General features: G+C 39.1%; 1 protein-coding gene across 1 annotated transcript in view; it reads right to left on the minus strand.

The window, feature by feature from the left end:
• Positions 1–11683: 11683 nt before the first annotated feature.
• LOC123613815 (casein kinase I-like) overlaps positions 11684–21338 on the minus strand; it is a 33554-nt gene continuing 23899 nt past the window's right edge. Inside the window, exon 2 of the transcript XR_012509799.1 lies at positions 11684–12547. The gene's annotated coding sequence lies outside the window, so the exon portion shown is untranslated. The remainder of the gene's footprint in view (positions 12548–21338) is intronic.

A 21338-nucleotide genomic window follows, 5' to 3' on the forward strand; every position in this document is an offset into this window, starting at 1 on the left:
ATGATATCATCATATGTGGAATCTTAAAAAAAAAAAAGAGGACACTAATGAACTCATCTACAAAACAGATATAGACTCACAGACATAGTAAACAATCTTATGGTTATCAGGGAAAGGGGGTGGGAAGGGAAGGGATAAATTTGGGAGTTTGAGATTTGCAAATGGTAGCCACTATATATAAAAATAGATTAAAAAATCAGATCTCTTCTGTATAGCACAGGGAACTGTATTCAATATATTGTAATAATGTTTAATGAAAAGAATATGAAAACAAATACATGTATGTGTGTGTATATGTGTATATATATGACTGGAACATTGTGCTGTGCTGAAACTGACACATTGTAACTGACTGTACTTCAATTGTAAAAAAGAAAAGAAAAGAAAAGAAATAGTTTAAAAGTATCTGCCCTCAGAGGAGAACACCTGCAGGCTGTCTGGCGTAACAGCACTGGGATGAGCTACACTAAACCAAGGGTGTTTGGCAAGGCCAGCCCTGGAGAAACAGCATCCATTTCAGATGATGACCAGAGAATAACCAAGTCATGGGAATCTTCCCTAAAATAACCCAAACCTTTTTTATTGTGATTCTGTTACTTTTTAGCTTTGTAATCATAAATGATTATCAAACCAATGATGCAGATTAATACTTACTCAATTCAAATGTAGAATTCTCATAATTCTGCTTTCACATTCTAAGAGATTTTATTTCAAACATTTTTTGGTGGTAAATAGAAGGCACCACCAAGACAAGAAGATGAAGACAATGGAGCTGAAGTCACTTCCTCCCTACATACAGGTACCTATCTTAGAATAATACTGTAAGATTACATGAGTTAATACATGAAAAGCAGTCATAAGTACTCAAAAAGGTATGTATTATTCTTCCGAAATAGTTCTCTATGCCCAAAAGATGAACACCAGCTTAAGGCCTTATTATAGCTGTCAGGTGTGGTATTCTGATTTAAGCCTCCATTCTTCAGCAAAGATGTACCAAACCCCAGATTTTGTAACCTCAGCCAATCCTATGGGCACTTCAGAGTTGTCAGGAGTGGAAATGGGAGAACAGGACTGTTTACCCTGCATTGACCAGCGTTGGATGCAGATCCCCCTGCCCATCCCCAGGAGAGGGCTGTGACCTTGAGTGAGGAGGCTTTATTCCGCTGAAAGCAAGTCCCAGAGAGGAGTCAGCTGAGAGACAGTCAGCTACTTACAATCTCAAAAGCCGGGAGGATGAGTGACTTTGTCCTGAAGGACTCTGACCGGCTCACTGTAGGCTCAACGACAAACACAATGTGCCTGTTTTCAGGGTTCCTTAGAAATGCGAAGGTAAAGAAACTATGTTTTACCCTTAGCCCTCCACCAGTCACTCCCCCTCTGCAGCACAGACACCAAGGCCCAGGTAATATCTATTGTGGACCAGTCAACACAATCTTAGACTGTGATGACTTTCATTGACCTGAGGACATTCACACCACTGTAGGAACCAACCTCTTCTACAGCCAAAAGGTGGGGCTAGTCTTATCAAGCTGCAGTATCCCTGTTTATTCTCATCCAAACCGAGCCTCCACAATTCACAGACATTTTCTATACCATTCCTGAAATCTTAATTGCAACGTCGTCCAATAGGAAAGGTTTACATAGCACTTTCTTTCTAGTCATGCTCCGTTAGCCCCCAATACGTACAGCCGGGGTTGAGGGTGAATTCCTAGGAGCGTGGGTGCTCATCAGAACACTGCTCTCACTCCTGCCAGCATCCAGCCCTTTTTCCATACAGCCTGTCAGCTGGTCTCTGCTCTCTTGGTCTTATCCAGGAATGGCATCATATAGTCATTGCTTATTGTATGAGCCACCACATTTAGACACCACCAATCTTCCAAGATATCGTAGCAAGAGTTTTACAACCCAGGTATTTAATCTCTGTGCAGTTTTCACATACTTCACAGCCCATCTTGAAGCAAAAGACTTCACTCTACAAAATCAAGGCAGTTATGGAGGAAAGAATAACAGGTGAGTCCCTAGAACATGTGGGAATGTAGGGATGAACAAAAATCTTCCAAAAAATGGAGAGGTTCAGGGCCTCGGTTAGTGGAGACCTTAAAAATTAGAAAGTGCATTTATGCATCTGAAGAATGATTCTGATTACCCAGAAACAAGCCACGCAGCTTCTTTCTAGCGCTAACTAACTGAAGATTGATGAGAAGTTTCCTCCTAGTTTTCTTTGGTGCACATTTCAGATGAGATTGTAGGTAATACGCTCAAGATCTTTTTTTCTCATCATTTACATTTTTAGAGGGAAAAGTCATATGTTGCTAAGACCATAAGACAAAAGAGAGAAAAACAACTTCACAGACCAGAAGTTACCTTCAATACCTATTTAATGGCTCTACATTTCAGTTTTGTTCTGTCTTCTCAAACACATTTTATGGGGCTGTGCTGTTATGTGTGAATGATGCTGTAACTTCAGGCATGGAAATATATATCTTATTATGTCTTATTTTACATAATTGAACCACCCACAATAGCATTGTTTCAGAAATAAGGACAAATGATTTAACTTTTTAATTAAGCTTTAAAACCCCTAATTAAATGCCTAAATTGCAAAGAACAATTTCAGTCTAAATTATCTTTAGATTGCCTGGTGACTGCCAGAGAAAGTAACAAAGAGCTATAAATCAAACCCACACCTTGCAATTGGCGCTGTTAATGCAGCCTTCATTATCCAGCAAGACAAGAACAGAGAACATATAACGCTCCAGGTAAAACATAAACACACTCATACTGGCTGCAGGAGCCTTCTCTTGGGCTTGAAACTTCGGGACCCTCTTAGGCAACAGGTCCATGTGTAACTAGTGGCCTGGGAAATTTATTAGGACATGATCAATGGCCGGTTGAGTCGACCTGGGTCCAAGTGCACTTTACAACATCTGAAAGTGTTTTTATATATATTTCTTTCTTTTTATTTCTTTTTTACTTGGGGGAGATAATTAGGTTTTTTAATTTATTTATCTTTAATGGAGGTACTGGGGATTGAACTCAGGACCTTGTACATGCAAGGCATGCACTCTACCACTGAGCTATACCTTCCCCCCTGTTTTTTTTTTTAATCATGGAATTTTGAAAACAACAGAACTAGTTGAGAAGACTCACAAGTACCCATATTTATTGCACATCTACTATATACCACACATTATATAGCCCTTTACATACATTCTCACATTTAACTGCATATCAGTCCTGTGAGACAGAGTGTTTTTGCCCATTTGAGGCAACTGAAGCTTAGAGGGGTTGGGTAACCTATTGAAGGCGACTCAGCTAGAAAGGGGCAGCACGGGGACGCTAAGTCAGATTCTCAAGCCAAACTGTCCTTTAAAACATCGCCAGCTGTAAGAAAAAATACAAATGAAAACCAAAGTGAGATACTTCTACACACGTATTAGAACTGAGAAACGTGAAATAGGAAGTTGCTGGAGCCAGGGGAGGGCTGCAAAATGATACAGCCACTTTGGAAAATAGTTGGGCAGCTTTTTTATGAAGTTAAATCTTCACTTACCACGTGACCCCACAATTCCATTCCTTTGTATTTACATCCCTTCGTGTTTACCATTATATGGAATTGTGTCCCTAATAAGTAGAACACACAGGTCTGGCAATCAAAGGATAAAAGTTGACCTCCAACTTTTAAAATTTGTAATTCCAGAGGATCTGATTTCACAGAAGAGAAAAGCTGACAAAGGAACACACAGTAAACATTTCATTTAAACTCGAAGTTATGACTGATGCCCAGTTACCTCAGAGTTTCCTCATCCTAGTGACGAGGCAGCATAGAAATGAGTCACCACATCTGCACGTGTAATTGACTCTGGTCCTCCGGAGAAGGTAGGGCTTTTACAGAGTGCTGGCAGGGAAGAATTATGTGAGACCCAGATGGTCCATCGGTGCATCTGCTGGCACTTTCCTGCCTCATTTTGGTGGTAAATGGACAAGTGCAGCAATCGGAGCCTGAGAACATAATGATCAGATACTCAGACCCCCCTGGAATGAGAGTCTGGGCCACTCCACCAGGTAACCCTCCTAGGCCAATAGAGATGCCAGCCAGCCAAGGTGAGGGGAATCTAGAATGGGAAGTGGAGGATGGAGACACTGAGTGTTCATTGCAGGGTCAAGAGGAGTTTCAGCAGCTCAAGATGTAATTTATCTCACTAACCTTACTCTTATAAGTTTCCACAGAAAACAGACCAACTGGATCCCTGGGGCAAGTTTTACCAAATGGGAAGAACTTACTAAATGATACAAATACAGCCAAGTAGTGGAAAGAAAGGACTATAGTGGTTGCTGTAGATTGAGGCACTCATTCCTCTAGACACCTGCAGTGTTGATTACTGATGTGGGTGGTTACCATTGTCGTTGGCTAAAGGAAACTGACTTCCCAAAGTTATACTCCCTCCCAAGCCTATATTCAATAATCGTCCAATGCAAAAATAGAAAGGCCTGGTCCAGTGGCTTCAGTTCATGGCAAATTTGAAGAGCTCTACCTCCCAAATCCTCTGTAGGATTAAATTCTGTCACAATACCCAGTTCTGCTTCCCTGGCTCCCGTACAAGTGTTGTACCTGACAGCAACCTCCCAATAAACTTTCTAATACAAAACTCTGCTTTTGAGTCCGTTTGCTGAGGAATCTGATCTCAGACACTCCTACAGCTGTAAATTTCTGGTCAAACCTCCAAAGGTGGGATCCAGAAATCTATAACATTAATAAACACCAACAGAGATTTCAGTATAGTAAGGTCGAGGACCACACCTTGAGAAACAGTGCATTCAATAAGCCCAAGACATGGATTAGCTATGACCTAGGATTGCAAAGGGAAGGCATCTGGCATTCTGTTACCAGGACTCACAGAGCTCCCTCCATACTCTTGCATTCAACCTCCAGGAGAAAGATGCAATGAAGCCCTAGCTGCGATGCTGGGACTCAGCCCACCACTTTCCCAGAAGAATGTGGCCTGCTTGAGCATCAGACTAACCCCATATTTCCTCTGCCTTCTCTATCCATGTTTCTTCTGGTCCAATAACACTGCCACCTTCTCAAACGGAAGAAGTCCCGCATCAAAATTTACGTATTATTGTTTATTGGTCTTCCCTATATCCACTCAACGCTAGTGTGATCAGAGCTTCAGGCAAGCCAACTAAACCCAAGCTATAGAAACAGAGTGATGATCATAAATTCCCGCATGTCATCTTTCTAATTCCCTTTCCCCAAAACACCTCGGTTTCTCCATTTCCATCCTGAGCAGTAATTACTTCGTTTACCTTTCCCATTATTACAACCCATGTGCTGAGATATCAAGGTCTGCCGATCTTAATCTCAGTCTGTTAATCCCACTCTCTTCTCAGGATTCATTCTGAGAGTAACCATTTCTTTCATCTCTTCTCCTTAGGACTCTCATCCTAGACTTTTTGTCAAAATTGAAATGATCTCCATTTATTCCCATAAAAACTTTGTAATTCAAGTTATTCATGCATTCCTGAGCAGACCGGTGGAGAAAACTGAGGTCTGTCTTTAATTTCTGGATCCAGGGATTTTTTAGGCATATAACTTTGTAACATTTTATCTATCATGACAGATTTGGCTATTTAAAAAAGAAAGTGAGTAACTACGGGTTGATTACTAATGTTTTCTTAGATACTCTTTCCAATTCAAGAAGAGAGAGATGAGGGGAAAGAGAAAAGTTATCCAGACCACAGAACTCTTTTCCAGATCATCTTTCAAAGAGCAGTTCACCCTGGACTGGCAACATCCATTTCTTACCATTTTATTTATTTATTATTCACTATTTCAATCTCTTCCTTACTTTAGATAAAAACCTGGGTGATACATCTCAAGTTGATCAATTCTGCTTCCGCTTTTCTCAAGCTATAGCCTTTGTAGGAACCGAATAATGGTTAAAAGTGCAGAGTTTGCAAACAGGAAAACCAAATTCAAATCCCAGTTGTGCCATCTTAGACAAGTTAATTAGCTTTCTTTTCCTTTTTTAAAATGGAAATACTAATACTAATGGTAAAATGGAAATATTAATGTCCATTTCACAGGGTCACGATGAGAACTGAATGAAATAGTGCACACAGTGCGTACAGTACTGGTGCTTAGTGCATGGGTGCTTTAATAAATAGGTAGCTGTTAGTGTTGACACCCTTACAGCATTGGCATCAAAAGAACTTTTTGTCAAAATTGCATTAAGGGATAAATGAGAATCACCTCTAAAGAAACTGGGACAGGATCCCTGATGTCATTTTTTAAATTTATATCAAGAAACCCTGGCTATAGTCTATAGAGAAGGGTCAAGCTTGACAAAAAAGATCCTGATCCTGGATCCAGTCCTTGTAAATTTTTAACAAGTCTATCCTGGCAGTGCTGCTCTGACTTCATCTTACTCTCCTGTAACACGTTTGAAACGTGCTGTCATCAAAAAATATACCCTCATCTTTTCATACATTGTAGTTTTTAGTTTCTTTGGAAAAAATAAAACATCGTAATTATTCATTTAAGTATGTACTCAAGTTAAGGCATATTGCATGAAAAACCGTCTGAATTAGAGCGTCCACACACTAGCATGCTTTTTAGTAAGGTTTCATGAGCATTGCCAGTGAGTTTTGGAAATTAACACAAATTCAACCACGAGAATCTAAGGAATGATTTATCCAGACATCAAGAGCACATTTGATTCAGTACCACCCCAAGGAGAATCTGCAAGGCCAGCAACTCTATTTGGCCATCAACCAGTTCAGTGCGTAACACACTCTAATGAAGGATGGAGATGAATCGTCTTTGTTAGTGGCAATGCTTCAGTGCGGAGAGAGAAAGGAAGTACCCCGACAAATGACTATTACGTTTCCCTTTTTTCCCACTTTAGGAGACTGGAATAAGTAAATATTTAATGAAAGGAAAAATGGGGCTCTATAAAACCAAACTGGGAGACGAGCAGAGCTTGACTGAGAAAAAGTATAGGGTTCTATAAATATATATATATATATATATAAAAAATCAAATCCAAGCCAAAGCGATGCACATGGGGGCTTGGAGAACAGGGGCCCTGCCTTTTCAACATCTTAGCAGCTCTTGTTACCACGAGGACAAAGTTGTAGAGATTCATCAAATCATGGACAGTCGAGTTGAAAGAATCATCTGGTCTGGTAATTCCAAACTTCAGTCATTACACAGGAACTTCTGTCACATCTGTATATAATCTATATTCTGATTTACTATTCTTCTTTATACTGACTCTAATTTTTGTTACATTTATGTTCAAGAGAAAGTTTATATTGTTTTGAATATATTATAATATATAAATATTATTATGTTAAAATACTAGTTATTTTATCCTGCTACACATGAAAACACATGTGTAACATTTAAAATATATTCATTTGCAGTCCTCCTAAGATTATCTCATATACCACATGTGGTGCTTGTAACAGACATTGGAAAACATTGGTCTGTTTCAGCTTTCTATACCTGAATACCAACTTGGACACAATTTTTATATAATTCCCAGGTTTTCTCAGGGTCACCTGGCCCCCAGACCCTCGGCCGCTCTGTCTAGCACAGCCACCACTGCCTGTGCCCACAGGATTCTGCCACCTGAGGCCAATAAGCCACCTGCCATAGGAGGTGAAGCAAGTGTTCAATAAAGCTGAAAAGAAAGTAGCATCGGATGGATGCTGGATGACCTCAAGTGACACGCAATTTAGTGATACACAAATAATTCTTTCCCATTTCACGTAGCTCTCATTAGTAGATTATTCTTACAGTGAACTGACATCGATTACAATCTCACTGAGCCTTTATTCTGAGTGCAGTACAGGGGAGCCCTGGCAGCAGGAATGAAAGGGATTTGCTGTGATCTTGGCCCTTACAGAGCATGCTGGGAAGGCAGCAGTTTCATATGGAATCACTAAAGAACAATAGTTGAATAGTACCAACCTGTGACAGCTTGTCCTAAAGTGCTTTCAAAAATAAGGAAAATAAAGACAGTGTAGAGTTTTTTATAAAATACATTTTATTTATTTGTAGAACTATTCTTTATTCTGAGATTATGCCTTTCCTACCTTTTTTTGTGTTGAAAATGTCTTTTCTTTCACTAAATGAAAATAATAGATAAAAATATTTTAAATTGTTCTTTCTTAACTATATAAAAATTGACAAACTTACAATGGTTTCCATGCTTATTTTTAAATTTGAAGGTCTTATTCATTGAACAAACAGCTAAATTAATCAAATTAAATGTAAAATAGAGATGAAAGCTAAGTTATCAGATAAACTCTCCAAGTTATCTTACCCTTAATATAAATATCCATGAGTAAGAGATTAAGCTATGGGTTCTAGTCTGTGCTCTAGAAATTCTTGGTCAATAATTTTCCATCTAGATCCTCAACCATGGTGGGAAACGTCTGATCATAAGTTACAGTTTTATGAGTAAACTCTCTCTCTCCATTGTTACTTATACCAGTATCTCAGTTTTCTTCTCAGCTTTATTTAACGCTTGCTTCCATGTGAGGCACCTGATACAATACAACAGTTGTATCAGATTGTCAATAGCAAATTCACTATCAATCTGGTCATCATTTTCATTACTCACAAGAACTGCCACTCAGTTCCTCCAAGAAATGATTGATATGCTGCATCTTGTTTTGACATATCACACTAATGAAGGAGGAAAATAATGAAGAAAAAAGTTTTCATGATGCATTCTAGAAGATGGAAATGTGACTTCAGGGCAACGGGAAGGAATTACTGGCAGTATCTCCTTTGACTGAGACTCAGGGCACACAAGCAAGCCAGCACTTCCTCCAAAACAGATTCTCTCCTGATGCCAGACACCAGGACAGTTTTTGAGGTCAATGAACTTATTACTGACCTTATGTAAAAGTGTGACAACTATAGGAAACCTAGCCCCAAACAGCAAATGCCTGAAAGGATAGCCCAGCTGCACCCATCCGATAATAACAGAAGTTACACTGGGTACTTACTGCAAACCAGGCCCCACGGTAGGTACTTTACGTGTGTTGTACCACATAATCCCACTGTACACACACTCTCTGCCTCACAGGTTCCAAGGGGGGAGTTCTTGGGGAGAGGATCTGATTTACCTTGTTCAGCACGTATCCTAGTTTCCTACCACAGCACACGAAGATGCTCAATAAATATTTGTTCATGGAATGAATGAATGAATGAATGACCATTTCCTCCTTCTTTGAACTTGGCACTCAAGGTCTCCAGATGGAACTCCAGAATTCTGGAGAGAAATCTGTAAAACCACTGGAGAGGCTGAAAACACAAATAAGTTCTGAACAATGTTTTTTAAAAGTCTGTAAAGCTGTAAGAATTTTTCATCAACTCTAAGATCTGAATCAATAGTGAATTTTCACTTCAAACTAACCGAAAAATGTGTTATTGTTTTTTATCAGACATTCCTATGTGGGTACCAGGAGAGTTCTTAAACAAAGATAATCAAGTATTTAATGAGAAACTGGAGTCATACACAACAGTGGGCAGGAGAACTGCATTTAAGCATGAAAAGCTTTCCGAAAGTTGACTGAAGAAGTGCCCCCGTATGTCCCCATTTCCTGCAAATAAGATGCTCAGTATGTGCTGATGTCAACCAGCCCGGCTGTCTCCCAGACTTGTTCTATAAAGAGCACAATCAAAGCCACACGTTTACAGAAGTTCCAACACTGGGAGAGTGCCTTTGAGAGTATCATAGACAAAATCTTCATAAGTGATTTTGATGATAACTTACATCTGAAGGACAATTAAGGAGAAAAGAGACGACCGAAGCTGAACACGAGTTGTGTTTTAAAGAGCTTGTTCAGAAACTGGGGTTATCATCTGCAGCAAAGCCAGACTATAGGGAGGTAATGATGACACCAAAGATAATGAAATAGGAGCCCCACTGCACTTCCTGTGACCTCACAGTTCCAACCATCCCAGGAAGCTTCAGTCCTTGCTGGTTATGGGAGGCCCTTCCTCCTCTGAGCCCACTTGGTGACAGGTGGCCCCACCCAGAGCAGAGAGCAACTTTAAAAAGGAAAACAGATGGACAATAAAATTTTCTTTTCATCATAAAGTGTTCACTTATAAAGAAAAAGTTCCGGACAGAAACTGATCTATGCAAAAAAGTACTATTATTTCAAAGACCTCTGGGAAAGATAGAACACAAAGCATTTTATAGATCAGGTGGATGATTTAGAGAAAAATCAAAAACTGTGCCAGATAAGAAAAACTTTCCTATAATACCCTAGGTCCTTGCTAAAGAATCTTTTTAATACTCCTATTTCCTTCTTATTTTTCTTATTTTTTACCTAATATTGCCTATTCTCTTCTCCATTTACTTGTGTTTCTTGCTACTCTCTTTTCCAGAGAAATCTGAAAAAGAATGTGAGGAGTAGAATTTTTTCAAATCCCCAAAATATGTGGAGTAAATATAAAGCCCAGTTTACAAACTCAGGGGAAGAAATAAAACTTCTTTCTATTTTCTATAAAGCAATACAGTGTATTCAGAGCTTGCATTCCCATTTCACAGGGCAAGGGGAAAACTTAACCTTCTTCGTTTTGGAGGTTACCTTCAAGATCATCTCAAGGTTCCTAAGGGCTTAAGCATTGTCCGACCACGTGGTGGACCCTCTCTAGTTACTGGGGTATCAGTTTAATCTGAGAGATTAAATGAGAGAACATTTCCTCTTCCTGTCCACGTGATCCACTCAGAACCTATGGATTTCTGCTGCTTCCAGGCCACCCTTGAAGCACAGACTTCTGGTCTCAAAACTGCCGTTAGTTCCACGTGCCAGAATGCATCCTGTAACCCCTGCTCTCTCTGATCTTGCCGCCTCCCAGCCAATCCTCCACCTCAGTCAAGCCATCACGTGACTGCAACCCTGGCCCACGTCTTGCCAGCCACCTCCTGATGGACCCAGAGCCAGGGCCACTCAGCTAAATTCTTCTGATCCTTTCCTTCTGGTCACAGGTGAACCTCTTTTTAATCCAGGGGAATCCTTTATATATATATTTTAATAACAAGTCACTATTCCCATGCATCCTACTTTTTTTTTATCGATTCTGCAAACTCCCTCTAATGCTCTAAAACCTTAGGCCTTTGAAAAACAGTGAGTGAGCAGTATGTTGGCTACTTCTACACTATTTGCCCCCTACCTCCTTGAGGCAATGAGGGCATAACAAGACCTGCTTGATGGCAAACAAGGGAAACAGAAAGAGATGCAGGGAGAAAAATGTCTCACATACTGATCCAATCTGACTTTGGTCAGATTTCCTGTTAATATGGGTGCACCTTACCAAGTTCTGTTGATTCTTACTGTCTCGTATTGTTCCTCTCCCTTTAATTCCATTGTCACTACGTTGGCCTAAGACTGTATCATTTCTTATCTGAAACAATATAAAAACCAACCAGCGCAGCCTCCCTGGTCTAACTTCCTCACTGTCATCAGTGTGGTTATGGTAACACAAAAATCAAATCTTACCGGGTCCCTAAGCTTATTGGAAATGGCTCAAAGTCTCTGGGTTGCCTTCAGGAACTAATCCAAACTCTTGAGTGTGACACTTGAGATGTCATGATCCAATCCTTGCCTTCTCCATCCTCATCTCTTGCACATACTGTACCCCAAAGCCCTGACCAGGGAGGGAAATGCAGTTCCATTCCAAGCCTTCCCATCTTGTCTGGGCTGCTCTCCTTTTCTGGAACAACATTCCCTCCACTCTTCTCATGATGAACTAATATTCCTTTCAGATTGTCTTCTGGGATCACTCTCCTGACCTCCCTATCTGTGATTAAGAACCTCCTTCCTGAGTACCTGCAGCACTCCCTGCAAACCATGCCATTATAATTGCTGGTTTGCTAATCTTTCTTCCGCAGTAGTCTGTGAGCTCCTTAAGATCAGAAAGTCTTTTCTTGTGTTTTTTTTTTTAATTATAGGATAGTCAGTTTACAGCTCTGTGTCAATTTCCACTGTACAGCAAAATGATTCAGTCATACATATACATACATATATTCATTTTCATATTACATTTCATTATAGGTTACTGTAAGATATTGAATATAGTTCCCTGTGCTCTACAGAAGAAACGTTGTTTATCTAGGTTATATATAATATTTCAAACTCCCAGTTTATCCCTTCCCACCCCCTTCTGCCCCTGGTAATCCTGTTTGTTTTCTATGCCTGTTAGTCTCTTTCTGTTTTGTAAATAAATTTAATTGTCTTTTTTTTTTAGATTCCACATATGAGTGATATCATATGGTATTTTTCTTTCTCTTTCTGACTTCCTTCACTTGAATGATGATCTCCAGGTCCATCCATGTCGCTGCAAATGGCATTATTTCGTTCTTTTTTATGGCTGAGTAATATTCCATTGTATGAATATACCACAACTTCTTTATCCAAGCATCTGTCAATGGACATCTCAGTTGTTGCCGTGTCTTGGCTATTGTAAATAGTGTTGCTATGAAAGGAATTCTTTTCATCTCTGTATCCCCAGGACCTAGAACAGTGATGTACAGATAATGTTCAGCAAACAATCCTTGAATTACTGTGTAATCATACAATTTATTCTATTTAAGATAAGGCTGGTTTATACATTAAATATCTAGCACATTGGATATCTATGTCAAGTAAATTAAAATAATAATAATAAGTTCTGCTGACTGACCAATCCTAAACTCACTGGCCAGGTTAACATTTGATTTGACTTTTTTTCTAAGAATAATGCTCCTATATTAGCCTAAATACCTGGAGTTCTTGATTCATCTTTGATATCATTAACAAGGTTCTATTGTTTGGCATTCCTAGAAAAACAAAACAGAGTGAATGAAACACGTATAGGCATAGCTCATGTGTTACGCTATACCTTCATAGACTCTTATCCCTTTGTGGGGGCAGCTGATTGAAAGTTAAATGAGAATAGACATTTAAAGTTATAACAAAAGGAATTCAATGGATTGAAAACTTATTCTCATATCAGACTATCTTCGATTGCACAAAACATTTTTCAAAATGTTTGTTTTCTTTATTGTCATTTATTTATTTTTAGGAGGGAGATAATTAGGTTTACTAATCTATATCTTTAGAGGAGGTACTGGGGATTGAACCCAGGACCTCATGCATGCTAAGCATGTGCTCTACCACTTGAGCTACACCCTCCCCCCACAAGACTTTGTTAATGGTCACTATATAACACTTTTCAAAGGGTATTGCATGCCCCACATTTCACTAGACACAATACCATGTGAATTATACAGTGATTGCTAGTTGGTTACATGTTTCAGGTAACGTATTAAGTAAGCTAAACAAAGAAATTTAAAAAAAAAAGCCTCAAAACATTATCTAAATGAGTATTTAATTTTGTGAAAATTAATTGGACTTTCTTTTACACTTTTCATCCTTTTGTTCATTTAAGGCCTCAAATTCGTTATCCTTGGATTAGCTGTGAGATCTTCCTAATTAAAATTATCCCAAAATATAATGCAGGTAAAATTCTCAACTTTTGGTATAATGAAAGGAGGATGGCTTGTATTATACACATGTCAGTTCTCTTAAAGTGTACACAGCAAATATTCTGCATTATATTGGGGGTCAGAAAGCACCTGCCATTAGACAGAGGCTGATACCTGTATATAATTATCAGCGTGATTAATGAAGAAGGAGATCAAAGTTTCATGCAATTTTAATTTTATGCTCTGGGCTTGATATGGAAAGAATTTGTACTGGGTAATAAAGGAATATAAGTTCATTCTAATAAGCATGATAAATGATTTTTTTCAATGAGTCTGACTCATGAGCTAGACATCTACAAACCTACATGACCCTTAGTGCCCCGGCAGAATTTGGGGATAATCTTAATGCCTAATTACCAGTTGCGTGATGATATTTCAACAAACAGTTTCCTCTATGAAAGTCAAGCAAACACAGAAGTATCCATGCTGAGGTATGTCAAAAACCAAAATGCGTATCAAGAAAAGCATCTTGACTTCAAAGCAAAAAATATATTAACAGTAATTTTCCATGAGGCTACGTTTTTAACGTCTATTGTGGGCCTCTGGAGACACTTTGACAAGAATGACATTTTGGCAGAATTAACAAACCAGAGAAAGAATGTATGCTCTAGCCCTGACATGAGTGCTCTTGAAATAACAACACACCCAACACTGGAGGCTGTGTTCAGCTATGGAGTGCATTTCTGAGTTGTTGCTAATTCAACTTGATCTCAATATCCGTATTATAACGAGCTGGCCTCATGTCTCCAGAGAATAGTATGAAATTTCAGTAACTTAAGTTAAGATGAAGTACATATTCTCTTTTAAATAAGATCCAAAACATAACACAGTATAAAGAAGAAAAATTTAAAACCAAATATAATATGTAGTTCTGAATAGTAGAATATGAAGTTAGGAGTAAATAGAAAACAACTTCTCTTGGAATTTTTTTCTGAGAATGACTACTTGGCACTTTAAAAAAATAAGTTCCCTTTTTTGCTTTTGGCTTTTTTTTTTTTTTTTTTTTTTTTTAGGAAACTCATCTTAAAAAACTTTTTGGAGTGAAATTCTGATGGAACCAGGGACTAAGTGATCAATAAGATTCTCAACATGTTCCAAATCACCTTTGACCAAAGTCATGGTTTTTTAGTTTCATTTTGCAGCAAGCATGCCTTGGGCACTTACGCTATGCCAAGTGCTGAAGGAATATGGCATGAATGTTGGGCCTCATATTCAAGTTCAAAACTTGGTCTGGGAAACGGAAGTGCAAACGATATAGCACAGGGCAGTCATGCATAAGTGCCGTAGGGAAGAAACCAGCTAAGTGCTGTGAGCATCCAGGAACACAAAGGAATTAGCAATTAATTCCAGGCTTGGTAGAGAGAAGATGTTGGAGAGGCTTTAGGAGGAATATGCATTCATTCATTCATTCATCAAACATTTATTGAATATCAATGTGTTAGGCCAGTATTAGGCAGTGACTGTATACAGGTGAATAAAATTTAATTCTTGCCCTTCAAGATCAAAGAGCCTCACTTCCATTCTATCAGTGAATATTTTTCCTTGGCCTTAGAGAATATGATGATGAGAAAAACAGGAGTACAGACTTCATGGAGTTTATAATCCAGAAGGATATATTGACAAACAAAAGGACAGTCATGATACTATGAGACAATAATAATGGCTAGCGAAACTTTCTTTATTAATTCTTAAAAGGATTAGCCCCTTTAATCCTCATGCTGACCTCCTGAGGAAAGCACCGCTTAAACCTCACTTTAGAAAGGGGAAAACAGGTACAGAGAGGGTGTGGAACCCATTCAGAATTAAATCTGAGGAAGTGGCAGGGCCAAAAATTGAACCCAGGTGACCTGGCAGCAGGACCAGTGCTCTAAGGGGTCATGGCACCCCTCCAGGTTCTCTGATGGGAAAAGCGCAGGGTGCTAGGGTGCAGAGACAAGATCTAATCTAGGGGTGGAAGGAGTTCCAAAGGCTGCCTGGAAAAAAGCAACATCCACGTTGAAGCCGGTAAGTGACAGTGATAAATGCTTTTCGAGAGGCAAGCACAGGAAGCTAGTGCAGGGTCCCTGCTGCATTTGAGGCAAGACTGTGAAGGATGCGTGGAATTTGGACAGGCAGAAAAGAGAACAGCGTTCCCAGCTGACGGAACAGCACAGACGAAGGCAGGGAAGCTGGCTCGGCTGCTCTCCCCTTTGGTAAAGCTATGCTTGCTACCCACTTGGAAAATAACTGAAATTGATTGATGTCAAAAATCATAGGAGGGCAGATATTTCTAAAGGATATTGAAAGATATGCAAATGGAGTGGTTGACTTTGAAACACCTCAATCTGCTCATCAGGGTCCCAATATTACTTAGAGTCCAAACAACATTGGTCGTCACATTTTTTCACTGCAGAAGGATCTAACTACAGAAAGTGTCCTCGAAAAATTTTGTCAGGCGTAACCAGAAAACAATGACCAATACTAAACATTCACTCTGCGTCTGGCTTGATACTGTGCGCTTTACGTGAATTACTTCTTCATCTAATTGTGTGGATTAAGTGAGATATGTACATTTTCAGCTTCTTATGAATGAGGAAATTGAAACTTAGATTAATTTGCCTCAAGTCCCAGAAATGAAGGAGCCAGAACAGAGGCAAGGTCAGATATCAACCCGAGCTCTTAACTATTACATGTGGAGCTGAGTTCCAACCAAAAGATTTTCACCCAACCATTAGGTTGTCATTGATGAGAAGAAACTGCCTTCTTCATTCTTTTTCTTTTAAGAGTGTAGTGTGGAGGAAAGAGAAGGAGGAAAGGTTGATCAGAGCCCCAGATCTACAACTTCCTGCTCTGTGACCTTGGGCAATTTTTTCACCTCTCTGAGCCCCAGTATCTCATATTTAGGCTGAAAGAATTTGACTGCAGGGTGTCTAAGGACCCTTCTGGCTATAAAAAGCTATGATTTTGTTTTTTAAAAAAATAGAGTGATCACAGAACAGACAGGATAATCTGAAAACTTTTAAAGAATTCAGACTAGGAAGATTTTTGGTAACTATAGGCTAAAATCATCTGCGGGGTCAACATGACATCTTCAATGTACTGAATTATTCGCTGCACCTATGAGAGGCTGAACATCTACCATATTTTTCACACATAACTCTGAGGGCTAGTGACACAGTTCATTTCCTCATTTCAGAAAGATTGATTTCGTCCCCAAGAAATGTACATATGAGCCGGAAAAAAAATGAATGTTTATGGGAACTGGGAGCATCCGTCCTCATTCCATTAAAGTACCAGCTTATGTTCCACTTAGGCCTTGCTTACTAAATTTGGGGTTGCTCAGTCTTTAGTCTAGGAAACCATGTGTTTGTGAAAAGGAACAAGCTGTCTCTTTTCATCCAGGAGCCAAATGTTAAGATTCCTCAAGTGTCAGTTTGAATTGCAGTGTTTGTGATCTTAAATCACACGGATTGTGTCTGCTCAGGGGTGTGCCTCCGAGAGCTCCCAGTACACTTGACTCTACAGGCATCAGAAAAGGCAGATGACCAGAAAAATGGCCCCCACACGGGTGGCTTCCTCTGACCCCTCCAGGGCCCACTTCCCACTGACCACTCCAAACCTGCCTTCTCATTAGGTGTCTCTGCTCCATTTGTCTGGGGACCTCGCCCAACCCAAAATCCCTCTCACTGGGGGTTTCCAACAGACTGCAAATCTGATCAAGCCCTTCTCGAGATGCAGAGTTGTATTAACAGCTGCTTTGACACCGCGAACAGTAAGCTGGAGCTGTTGCCTGCCCAACGTGTGGTCCATGTAGGGCTTCCAGAAGGAAGTAGAAGGAAGGCAGATGCAAAGCAGATTATGGTAAGAAAAAGAAATTGGGAGACTTTCTGCCAAGACTGGTGGAATGAAATAAAATATTCTTACATTTATGAGTCGCTTTCCCAAACATGATCTCTTTTTGATTTTCAGAATGAGGCAGGCAGGACAAGTGCTCTTAGCCCAGGTTTAAAATCAGAAAGCTGACACTCAAAGAGATGGTATAAGTTTCAGAGTTTGGTGGGAGCCAGTTAATTCCTGTGGCTGCAGACCAAGCCCTCAGGCACAGCTTTGAGCAAGACAACCAACAAGATTTGAGATCTTCTATCTTAAACTTCAGACTAAAATTGATGCAACTTGGTTCTTGGATTAAGGGTCAGTTGCTCTTAATCACTTAACAAATATTTGTTGGCCACCTGAGTTCCCCATTCTCGAGGAGCACACATGCCAAGTCTGTCTTTCCAGGAGCTACACTATACTTAGAAATTTTTAAAAGCTCAATGGTGATAGTAAGTTGCATCCCCACTAGCCCAAATATTGACTTCGTACAATTGGCATAAACATCCTTTCTCAAGATACTTTGTGATATTTGCTGGAATATTATCATAATAATTCTCCAAATATGATGATCACGAGGTAAAGGGAGCCCCCTAGAGTTGTGCAAAGTGCAACCAGCAGAAACATAAGAGGGGAGCCTTGGCTCAGGGCAGGTTTTGTGACTCAGGAAAGAACCTTAAAAAGAAGATACTGTTTCAAAGGCGAGAGTGGAAGAGGGAAGGTGTGGCGAAATGAGCACAAACTAGGCAAGGCCAGTGCACAGGTGGCCTTGAACGGAGCAGCCAATTGTACAAATAATGACGGTAATGGTAAGCATGATTTCCTGGGTATTTAGTGTGTTCCAGGACCTAAACTTCCGTGTATTGATTTATTTAGTCCGCAAAGCAGCCCAATAAGAAGAGCATCAGTTCTCATGAAAGAGAAAAAGCCAAGGCACCCAGAGAGCTTAGGTAACTGGGACTACTTGGAAGGTGTCACTGACTTCAAATGCTTTGTACTCTGTACATACAATTATTAATAAAAAAAAGCCTACTTACCCAGGCCTGCTCCATCTATTTATAAGAAATAAGCCATGGAGATAGCATAAATCATTTGTAATGTTTCATATTACATTTCTATCAACATTAACACATTGGGAAATTAAGGTAAAATATCTGTTTCAAGGAGCTGATATGAGCAGCCTATGAATTAATTTCTCTTGGTGACAATTTTAGGTGGTGCATTTCAAAATAATCAATTTTCACCAAAAATTATTTCTTTGATATATTATATGAATTCACCTGAACATTGTGAAACAAATGATTGTTTAAGGATCACTACTGAATGTGATAAGTTAAAGATTTCCCCAATTATAAACTTTTTATGATAGTCCTACACCAAAAACTGAGTGATTTCATTAATGTAGATGACTCAATACGGAGTCAAGTCCTATTTTGTTTAATAGACTAAGAAAGGTTTCAATAAATTTTAAGCTTTTTAAAAAATCTATTTTTAAATTTAGAAGGCAAAGCAAGACAATGCAATTTTTGAAGTATTTCTGCAATGAGCAGGGCAAGTGCTCTCTTAAAGCCCCTGTCGTGGTCCTGGTTATTTTACGAGATGACAACACTGATCCCTACCAACTTTCCTCCAAGTCAAGCCCTCCTCTTGCCTATACCTCCATTTACTTGGAAAACTTCTCACTCTGGAAGTCTTTGTCTCACAGCTTTAGAGACAGCATGCATATACCTAAGAATGGAGCTTAAGTGAAGGTGCCCATAGTATATCCTTAGTGCTGGAGAATTATAATAGGTTAGAATAACTTACTGTATGTACCTACTTAAAAATGTACAGAAATATGTTGCAATGCTACTTTAAGGATCAAATGGTCATAAATTGTAGAGTAGACTTGATCTGTAACATCTGACCCAGGATTGTTGCCTTCAAGTAGTTAAAATCTTGAATTTTATGAAAATAGAGTCTTTAATGCACTTTAAAAATGGGTTCAATTGACTATCTGGGCATCTAGTAACTATTGAAAATCAAGATTTTAATTATCTCAAGGGAAATGAACCCCATTTTTATTGACTTTATTGCTCTATGAAGGCAATTAAAATTTAAGCTACAATGTTTTTTGTGATGTATGAATCCATGAAAGCTACCGGTTAGGCACAGATGTTCAGCAATGTGTTCACTAATCACCTGAAATCAGGAGTTCTTTATCCGAGGACAGAACTTCACAATAGGTGCTTAGCTGTGTTCTTAAAGCCTCAGTGGTAAGTGTGCATTCTTCTAAATGTCATAGGTCTCCTTGGCAGCTTTCAAGTTACAGAAACTTCAGTTTAGCTCAGAGACAATGTTCCTTACAAGTTGCTGACTCCTCCTTGCAGTCTACCACCCCATGGGCTTCTAGCTCAGAAAAGGGTCAAAATTTTTCATCACTCTTCGTTGCCTGGTATGCAGATCTGTTCTTCAGATCTTGCTTTGAATGAGTTACAGCATTTTAATGGTTTGCCTGTTTGTTAATAAGTTAAACAAAATCTTGGAAAATGTTTATTTTGTATTTGTGTAAGTGGCATGATTTTAGATATCGTGAAGTTATAGTTGAACAAAAATATGAGTATAAAGTCACAATACTGTATGTATGGAGAGGTGGGGAGTTGAGTTAAAGAAGAGAATTGTGAGGTCGAGAAAAGGGACCCCTCGTGCACTGCATGTGGGAATATAAATTGGTGCAGCCAGTATGGAGAGTCCTCAAAAAAATTAAAAATAGAACTACCAAAGGATCCAGCAATTCCATTTCTGGACATTTTTCTAAAGAAAACAGAAATACCAGTTAGAAAAGATGTATGCACACCTACGTTCATGGCAACATTATTTATAATAGCCAAGATAGGGAAGCAACCTAAATGCCAAGCAACAGATAAATGAATAAAGAAGAGATGATGTGTGTGTGTGTGTGTGTGTGTGTGTGTGTGTGTATAAAATGAAATACTGCTCAACCATAAACAATGAAATTTTGACATTTGTTCCATATCTACAACCAGACTTATCATGATGATCAGTTTGAAATATATAGTGAATCACTATGTTATATACCAGGAACTTAGTGTTATAAGTCAATTATATTTCAAAAGCAAACAAACTCATAGAAAAAGAGATCCAATTTGTGGTTAACAGAGGTAGGTGATGGGGAAGGGGAACTGGATGAAGCCAGTCAAAAGGTACCAACTTCCAGTTTAATTTTGTATCTGTATGAGATGATGGATGTTCACTAAACTTAATGTGGTATTTACTTCACGCCGTATGTAAATCAAAGCATTATGCTGTACACTCTAAACATACACAGTGTTGTATGTTAATTATATCTCCATAAAACTGGAGAAAAAAAAAAGAGAATTGTGAGCTCTATTGGATTTTTACTACATAAAAGGTCAGAGAATTGAGCATCTATTCATCTCAAAAGTCCAGGAAGGCAACAGTCTGTTTTAGCAGTGTCCTATCTCCCTAATCAGCTTCTACCACTATTTCTTTCTTACTATCTTGTGAAGAATGTTCAGTTGAAAAATGTTACAAATTCTCTTCCAAGCTGAAGAACGGAGTGGCCAGCTGTTTTTTCACTAAATTTGTATCATCATGTAACCAATGCTTCTTTGTACGTATTGGTTCCAGGCAAAAGGAACTTAATACCAACTAAATTCTTGTTGAAACCATTATTCTGGTGACAGCCAGGAAAAATAAAAGTTAACAGAGGACGGCAAAATAGACAGATGAGTTATAGCCCATATAATGGCAATTGGTGGAGCATAGTGAGAAGGATGGGAAAATACCACCTTGCTGCATAGAAGGGGACACTGCACAGGGTTTCCCTGGGCGCAGTTGAATTACCGTTGCATTCCCTGCCCTTAATGGAAATATCTTCATTTGACTAAGTCAGCTATCAGCTTC

This window comes from Camelus bactrianus, chromosome 10 (assembly GCF_048773025.1).
Source record: "Camelus bactrianus isolate YW-2024 breed Bactrian camel chromosome 10, ASM4877302v1, whole genome shotgun sequence".
Classification (NCBI taxonomy): Eukaryota; Metazoa; Chordata; class Mammalia; order Artiodactyla; family Camelidae; genus Camelus; species Camelus bactrianus.